This window comes from Glycine soja, chromosome 5 (assembly GCF_004193775.1).
Source record: "Glycine soja cultivar W05 chromosome 5, ASM419377v2, whole genome shotgun sequence".
NCBI lineage: Eukaryota > Viridiplantae > Streptophyta > Magnoliopsida > Fabales > Fabaceae > Glycine > Glycine soja.
In genome coordinates, this window is record NC_041006.1 from 31,465,602 (window position 1) to 31,475,704 (window position 10,103).

Consider the following 10,103-nt stretch of genomic DNA (forward strand, 5'->3'; position numbering starts at 1 on the left):
TGAAATTCTTAATTTGTTATTTTCTCATGTTTCTAATTTTCATTACATTCTTAGTATGAAGAGTGAAAATGAGGTGAAAAATATTCCTTGGTTCAGAACATTTGAAACTACATTTTCCCCTAATGAGGTATTTTAAATTTTGTTTATGTTTTTCCAATTTTAAGAACTGATTGTATATTGTAGTTCTGTTTATTGTTTTTGTCCAATTAGGATCATATGGATATAGGAATTGTTTTTAATCATTTATGGAGGGAAAAATTAACAACAAAATATTGTTTGGTAAACGATCTTGTTGAAAATGTGTTTGAGTTACAACTTTCTAAGAGGTTGAATCAACCATATTTTGTATTTGGTGCTAAAAATGTAGAATTTTATAGCCCAGAAAGTATTTATATTGTGTTCTTCCACTATATGGGCCATAACATATTTGACATGAGAATATTTAAGATTGAGTCAAATGAAATTTCTTATCCACGCTGCAGAAATGGTCTATGGAACCCTGAGTTTATCTTTTAAAAGATTTTTTTCATTAGCTTCATGGTCAATATTGACACTTTTAGTATAAGTTTCAATGATGGTCAATTATTTATACTATTAGAAAAATTAAAAATATAATGGTTTGCATGAATATGTAGGATACTTTACATTTCGGAAGTAACTTCAATAAGTGGCATAAGGAGTCTTTGTCAATGTCTCATGCATATATTTTGGATTATGTGGGAGATCTTTATGTTGTCTAACTTACAAAGGATTTGAACACAAACTTGGTCTACATCTTTCCTAGAGCAAAGCAAATAATTGGTTATTATCAGCTATCAAATTTGGCTTCATTATTTGGGGGACAATCATTTTTCCATAAGGATCCTAAAACCTAATAATACTGACATTTCTTATCCTATAAAGCTGGATGATATTGATTCATATTTTGATGTAGAGTATAGCTCAAATGAAGAAGATGATGATGATGAATTAGAAATCGATGCAAATGTGGGTTGGGTGAAGGACGTAACAAAAGCAATGGCTAAACTATTATAATTTTAACAAGCCATATAAAATACCAATTAAGCACCAAAACACATTATGTCAGATTATTGAGAGAATAGTTTAAGGGATACCTACATCCATAGAACTTGTTAAATGAATGCACTGAAATCTTGATAATGATCACAAAAAATTGGTTTAATGACATTCTTTAACCAAATCACCTTATTTCGTTTCTCTTCAGATGAGGAGAAAATAAATTGTTTCTTCATTTGGTGTGTTGAGGATTATAACCATGCCTCAGGTTTTAAGCCTATTAGAGTTTCTATTATCCCCTAATGAACCAAATTAGCTTTTGCTTATTAAGTTCATATTAATTTTCTATTAATAGTCTAATGGGCTCAATAAATTAGATCACTTATATTGAACCCACTAAATATAAATAACTAATATAAATGTTATAATATAGGAATTATAAAATTTCTAACAATCTCTCACTTGGGCTTCATATTGACTTTAGACATTTATACCACAAAATTTTTTAGGTGCACAATCATATGTTATTTACTTTTAGACTCCTCTTTAAATAATTTGGCCAATCTCATATAGCAATAAAGAACCACTGTGATTTTCATCACAACTTAATGTGACTAGGCCATAATGATCATCATTATCACTCATATTTGATGACATAGATCAAATATGGATAAATGACATGGAAATAACAATCAATGTGATATTAATTAATTATATTTATTTCCAACTAGTCCAAATTTTATTCTTTATAGAGCTCAATCTTAATGCAACATAAATATTCCATACAAAATAAGCTCAAAATATAATGATAAAAATCAATTTTATTTCTGCAGAAAATCCAAACAATACAAATATTTGGAAAACATAGTATATAGAACATAAATGGGAATCCTACTAAAGTAAGGTATTATAAGGAATCACACCCATATAAGCAGCATGCTCATGAAAAACTTTAGGCAGTAAACCTTTAGTAAGTGGGTCAGCTAGCATGGAATCAGTCCTTATATGCTTTATGGAAATATGCATATTTTGAACTCTTTCCTTACCAACAGAAACTTAATGTCAATGAATTTTGACTTAGTTGTACTTCTATTATTGTTAGAGTATTAAATTGTTGCGTTATTATCACAATAAATACTCAATGGTCTTTCAATGCCATCGACAACACATAAACTAGGGACTAAGTTTTGCATCCATATCCCATGGTTGAATGCCTCAAAAAAATCAACAAACTCTACAACCATGATTGAAGAAGTTATGAGAGTCTGTTTAGCAGACTTCCAAGATATAGTTCCTCCAGTCAACATATATATGCATTGAAATTTGGAGTGTTTGTTGTCTTAGCATCCAGCATAATCAGAGTCTGAGTACCCGATGATCTCTAAATTATCAAATTCCTGACTAGTGAGCATGCACCTTTTTATTCTCTTCAAGTAATGCATCACGCGTTTTGTTGTCCTCCAATGCTGCATTCTAGGATCACTCAAGTACTTGCCTATAACTCTTATTGCAAATGCTATGTCAAGGCTAGTATAAACTTGAGCATACATTATACTTCCCACTTTCGATGAATAGGGAATCTTTTGCATCTTAGTTCTTTCAAGGTCATTATTGGGGCATTGTTTGAGACTAAAAATTTTCTCCTTTAACTATTAGGGTATCTCTTGGTTTACTATCTTTCATGCCAAATCTATCTATGACCTTATCGATATAACTCTCTTGTGACAACCTTAGGATACCTTGAGAACAATCTCTTAGAATCTTGATACCTAACACAAAAGAGATTTCTCCAAGATCTTTCATTTTGAAATTTCGTTAGAAATCTCTTGGTCTCATGAAGAAACCTATATCACTGCTAGCAAGTAGTATATCATCGACATATAATACCAACATGTATTTACTCCTATTGAACTTATGATATACACAATCATCAACTGCATTTACCTCAAAACCATATGAGGTAATGACTTGATGGAACTTGTAATACAATTGACAGGAAGCCTGTCAATGACCATGATGGATTTTTTTAATTTGCACATCACAAACTTTGAGTCACTTGACACAAATTTTTTTAGTTGCACCAAATAAATCGTTTTTTCAATGTCACCATTTAGAAATGCAGTTTTGACATTCATCTGATGCAACTCTTGGTCAAAATAAGTTACTAATGCTCTAATAGTTCTAAAAGAATCCTTTGAAGATACTAGAGAAAAGGTTTCTTTATAGTCAATTTCTTCTTTTTGAGTAAAGCCTTTAGCGACTAGATGAGCCTTATATCTCTAGATATTATCCTTTGCATCCTTCTTGGTTTTAAATATCTATTTAACAAACCAATAGGTTTCACACCTTTGGGCAATTCGATGAGATCCCAAATTCCATTGTCTTGCATAGATTTCATCTCATCCTTCATGGCATCAATCCAATTTTTAGAGTTAGAACTATGCATAGCTTGACCGAAGTTGATTGGATCTTCCTCTGTTAAACCAACATCATCTTCATGTTCTTGGAGAAATATATTATAATCATTTGGGATTGCACTTCTCTTCTCTATAATGGATCTCCTTAATGGCACTTCTTGAGGTTGTTGAGGTTGCTATATAGGCATTTAGGGGAGAACTTCATTGTTGTCTTGTTCTAGAACAATGTCATTAACAATAGTTTGAAAATTATTTTTTATTACTGAAGTTGTGTCTTGAACAATAATAGGTATGAGAACTTGATCACTGTCAATAACAAGTTCTTCCTCAAAGACAACATTATTTATGTTCTCTTATCTCCCAAACTAACTTCCTTAAGAAATCTTGCATTTCCTGTCTCACAAAAGGATCTTGAAGTGGGATTGTAAAGCTTATAGCCCCAAGACCATTAAACATAGCCAACAAAGTAGAACTAATCGTTTTTGAATCTGACTTTCTTTCATATGGCCTATAAGGTCGTGCCTCTACTGGCAACAACAAATGTGCAAGTGTTTAATGCTTGGCTTTTTACCAATCCAAAGTTCATAAGGGGTTTCGTTAACTGCTTTACTTGACACCCTATTAAGGATGTAAAGTGTGGTCTTTAAGGCTTATCCCTAAAGTGACTCTGACAAAGAAGAATGACTAATCATACTCCTCATCATATTCTTAAGTGCAAAAGTTTTCCCGACATAGTGTATTGCGGAACAATTTCAGACTCTTTGAGGAAAAGTGCAAAAGGCCCCAGACGTTATTCTATTAATCCACCATATCTTCCATAGTACTCACCACCACGATCAGATTTGGTAGCCTTAATTTTCTTTCTAAGTTGAATTTCAACTTTAGCATTGAAGGTCTTAAAAATTTCTAGGGATTAGGACTTCTCATGCATCAAATATAGGTAACCATATCTAGAGTAGTAATCTATGAGCATAATGAAATATTATTGTTCGCTCTAAGAAATCATAGGGGAAAAACCACAAATATTCGTATGTATTAGTTCTAAGATGTTCTTAGCTCTTTCAACACCTAATTTCCTTTTGTTTGCTCATTTTCCCTTTATGCATTCAACACAAACTTCAAAGTCTGATAAATCCAAGTGATCAAGAATCTCATCCGACACAAGTCTTTGAATTCTATGTTTAGAGATATGACCTAAATGCTTGTGCCATAAGGTGACTGAATTCTCATTCAAATTTTGTTTTGTACCAAGTGAACTCATTTGCAATATTTCATTATAGGAACTAACAACATAAAAAATGTGAAGATTATCAATTAAAGAACCAAAACCAACAATATTTGAATTAACTTTATTATTTCCAAATGAACAAGAAAATAAAAATTTATACAAACTAGAAATAAAAATTAAGTTATATTTAAAAGATGGTACAACAAAAAGTCTCAAATAAAATCAAATAAAATCCAATCTTCAACTGCAATCTGAAAGTTCCAATGACTTCGACTACAACCTTTTTGTCATCACCCACAAAGATGAATCTTTCATCATCACTTGGTGATCGACTTTATAGGCAACCCTACAAAGACATACTTATGTGGGTAATAGTAGCACCAAAATACACCCACCAAGTATCCTTAAGTACAAAAGTCAAATTAATTGCAGAACAAACTAAAGTAAGAAATTTACCTTTCTTTACACGCCAAGTGAGATACTTGGACACTCTTTCTTCATGTGTCCCGATTTCTTGTAGAAGTAGAAGTAAATTCCTTAACCTTTTTTTGTTTCTTTTTCTAAAAAGATCCTTCCACAACATCCTTAGTCTTTCTCCTTTTCTTATTATGATATGTTGAAGTCAAGTGAGCACTTTTAGTTCTATCTCTCTATAGCCTTTCTCCCTCTTACACATAGTGAGATATAAACTTGTTAAGGGACCATTTGTCCTTCTAAGTATTATACTCACTTTGAATTGCCTAGAGTATGCAGGAAGCGAGATCAAAATCAAGTGCATGAGCAGGTCTTCACCATGCTCTAACTTAAGTGACTTGAGTTTTGATGCAAGATTTGACATTTTCATAATGTACTCGATGATATTTCCTTTTCCCTTATACTTCATGGAGATGAGTTTAGCCAAAATGGTACTTGTCTCCGCCTTTCATTTTTGGCAAAGTACTCTTCAATTTCCATAAGTAAATTCTTTGCACTTTAACCTTCAGAAACAGAGCCCCGAAACGCCTATGGAATAGAGCACTTCATGGTCATAAGGCAAATTCGATCGAATCGAGGTTTCTATAGTGAAAATGGGTCATTTTGTCCTCAGTGCCAAGTCTAAATCTATATAGCCAAGAACAATTTCTACGACTTCCTTCATGCCCTTAAAGTTAGTCTGATTCAACATTGGGATAAAATTAACTTAAGCAACAATATTTGTTGCACTAGCAATATTAACTAAATAGCGAAAACAATTTAATAATATGTTCACAAATAACAAGCAAGTCATATAAAATATATATAACAAGAAGTGAAATATTTCATAAAACAAACTTATCGCAAAATATTCGACACAAAATTAATTCCTAGTCTTTAGACAAAAAAATTAATTCATAGTTAGTACTCTCAACATAATAATCAAATATTGACAATTAGTTATGTCAAATAATAGCCTTCCTGTGAACCGACTATTATTCACATGAAAAATATCTTATAATTGTCACATGTTTATCATCGCATTTATGTTATTATTTAGCCAAATTGCATCTTCCTTTGGACAAACACAATTCACAAAAATAATTTCATACTAGCATCTATGTACTTTTAATCAAATCAATTTTCACAATAGAAATTACTTTGGCAATATATTGTCAATCAATTTAATTAAAAAAATTATTAGACATGCAAATAAATGGGAAGATTCATTGTTGTTAAACTTGCACACAATCATGATAGTAATAAATATGAAACTTTAATCACAACAAATAAATACGACATTCGTAAATAACGTTATCACAAATTTATTCTAGTGTCACCAATGATGTACATCAATTAGCCAATTCATAAATCATCTATTCATGAATAGAAGCTTTACGCAGAGCTAAAGACATTTTGGATCAATATAAACAATGTATATCAAATGAAAATTAATGTTACGCACACAAAATGATAATGACATCCAAAGTATTCACAAATTGCATACAATAACTTTATGTAAAGGTATAACCCATGTGACTTTGAATTCAACGTAATTTTTTTTGGAAAGCTTAAAAAAACATATGTAAAGCTTCCTCAATTATATATCGCAGGCTATGTGAACAAAAGCTGTGCATAAATCCAAAAGAGATGCCAAAAAACAATACAATAAAATTAATTAATTAAGAATGATAAAATTCCTAACATAAACGTCCCCAAACAATAGTTCTATTTTTTCCCTTTAAATTATATATTCATGTTTTTATTTGTTTTTTTAGTTTTACTGTTCTAATCATTGCATATTCAATTTTACTTAATTTTACACTATCTGGAGATTTTATTTTTTTGCAGTACATTCCAACATTCCAACTAGGTTTGTTGGCATCTTCCTTTTTGCTCATTAAGAGTACATCCATGTCCATAATGAAGGAGGTAGAATATATACAACTGTCAACTCAATACACTAAGATGAAGGGACATGTGGAGATATCTTGCTGGAGAACGATTTGCATTTTTGAAGGATATCAAATTAAAGGAATGAAATTTGATGCATTTTTTGTTCACTGACAATCCAAAAGATCTTCATGTTAGAGATTTTAGAGGAGCTTAGTTTGTCTTTGTTTGGGTTAAAATAGTTACTTTATTTTAATATTTTGGGATTGGTTTGTTTTGTTATTTATATCAAACAATTTGGCATTTACATTGTGCATCTATATTGGATTTAATTTTAAAATTACTTAAAACTGACTTAGAGGTTGCTATTTTAATTAATTTTTAAGGGAAATATTTTAAAAGTTTCAAAAAACTTATCATTTTGTTTACAAAATTTGATATTCTTAAAAAAATGGGATAGTGAAAACCTTATTATTCTCAAAATGTGTTTGGAATAACTTTTAGTTATTAAGGGTGCATTGTTCACCAAATAATACACATGACAAAAAAGTTGTCAGTAACTAAAAGGTTTATGTTGTGTTGTTCTTTTGTTGCCTCTTTGCTAATAAATTTGTAGTATCATGGAAAATAGTAGGATGTGTAAAATGACATAATTTTTACCTTGATCTAGGATATGTAATGTATATGTCATTCTGAAGTGATGTATTAATATGCTAATAAGTCGTTTAATGGAAGTTCCACTTGTCACTTTATTGTTGTAACCTAGTGTGCATCAAACAAACCCTAAAATTTGTTATTTTAAGCTATGTTTAGTAAAATTAGCCAAAAAATTAACTAGTAGCTAAAAGCTGAAAGTTGAAAACTAACTTCTTAAATTATAAGTATTCGGTAAAACTAATTGATGAAGTAACTGAAAAGTATAAAATGACAGAAAAATAATACAATCAAGGTTTATTTAAAAGGGTAACTAAAAAATTTGATAAATATATTGAGGATAATAATGGAAGAAAATATAAAAAGATAGAAGTTAGAAACTAGCATTTTAAAAAATATTATTTTAAATAACATTTCAAAAAATACTAAAAACTATTATAAAAAACTTGTATGCTGAATAATAAAATAAGTTTTTCAACTAGTAAAATAGTTAAAAACTAACTGAAATATCTTGTTAAACATAGTTTTAATTTGTTATCCCAAAAATTCATTTATTTCAACCACAATAAATGATCTTTCAAATTAGTAAAGGTGATCCTGTTTATGGCCGCTTCTCTATGGTATTAGTTCTTGCTTAATTGAATTTGCTTCTAAATATCCTAAATGTATAAAAAACAAATTAAAAAAATTTGTTACACGTATAATAATATTTTGTCGCATATAATTAAAAATTTTAATTAAGTAATAAGAAAGTGGTTTCAATTAATATATAAAATAAAATGTGTCCTAAACTGTGGTAAGAAAAGTTACAAATTATTGAGAGAGAAATATAAAATTTTCTATTTTTTTTATCTCAATATCTTAAAGGTATCAAAAACATATTCTTTTTGTGGAATCAATTCAAAAAAATTGTATATTATTATTTATTAAATTAAATATATAAATAAACGAATAAAAAGTGTCAAAAATCTTAAAAGTACTTAAAATTACTAGTAGTATTTGTTATGTAATTCACGGTGCATTCCAAAGTCCATAATAAATAAAGTGCAAATTTACTGGTATAATTGACTTTAATAGTCTACAATAATTAATATGCATTAAAGTTTAATTTAACAATATTTTTTCCGTAAAAAATAATATTCTTATGAAGTACACATATTTTAATGGGAATTTAAAAGATACTCATATCTTAAAATTTAATTGGAGTAATTAATTTGATTATAATTTGAAAGTTAAATGTATTATAAATTATGCTAAAAAAATTACACATCATTGAGAGAAAAAAAAATAAAGATATAAAATTTGATATTTTTATTTTATTTTAATATCATAAAAGTATAAAAAAAAATTCATTTTATGAAGTCAATTCCAAAAAATTGTACAGTATTATATATTAAATCAATTATATAACTAACAAATCGAAAAGTGTCAAAAATCTTAAAAATACTTAAATTTAGGCTTTATTATACTACCTCCAATCCTACATACAAGTAACAAATTGACTTTTTTTGTCCTAATTAAAAAAATGACTAGTTTTCAAACTTTTCAACGATTAAATTTTGTTTTATACCCTTAATTTGTTGTTAACTCTATTTACAGTCATTAGATATGAGTATTAACATTAAATGATACTATTACTTACAAAATTTCTTTTATACCCTTAATCTAGCTTTTTTGTTTTTTGTTTCAATTTATGCATCTTTTGATATGTTTTTTTATCATTCTATCCTTTAATATTTAAATATATATATTAATATCTGAATAGTAAATATTAAAATATTTGAAATATATATATAATTAAAAAAGTCTTCTCAATTTCAGTTTAACAATTAAAATATATTTGACTAAATTATAATTTCCGTACAAAAAAATAGCTCAAGAAGAGATGCATTCAATTGGGGTAAGTAACTTAATTTAAGGAAAATCAAACCAATAAAGTAATAAATCCTATTCTTCCAATTCTGGCACATATTTAAATATGTTCATGCCAATCTTATTCAAATTATCATTATGCAAGTGTTAAATAATTTATCATCTAAAACTCGAAAATGAACACACATTTATGAAGCAAGAGTCCCAATTACCTCGAAAATTAGAAATCTCTTTTTCAAACATCACGTATCACATATACAAGCTTATATGAAATGGACTTTAAAGGTTTTTCGAACATTGATTATAGTAGATTGATTAATTGGATGAGAGTTAATAATTAATAAATTTTCTTAAGTATAGACCCATGTATATATAGCTAACTCCATTGTGTCTCTTCCTTTGTTTTTAAAAACTTATCTTCTTATACTTTTGCAAATTAATGGCTCTTAGAATTTCTTTCAATGATAAGATTGCGTGTGGAAGCATTGATTGGTGAATCAGAGTAAGAGTAGCTGTTCATCTTTGGAAGCAAACTCAATATAGTAATCCAAATGAAATAAGTAATACTG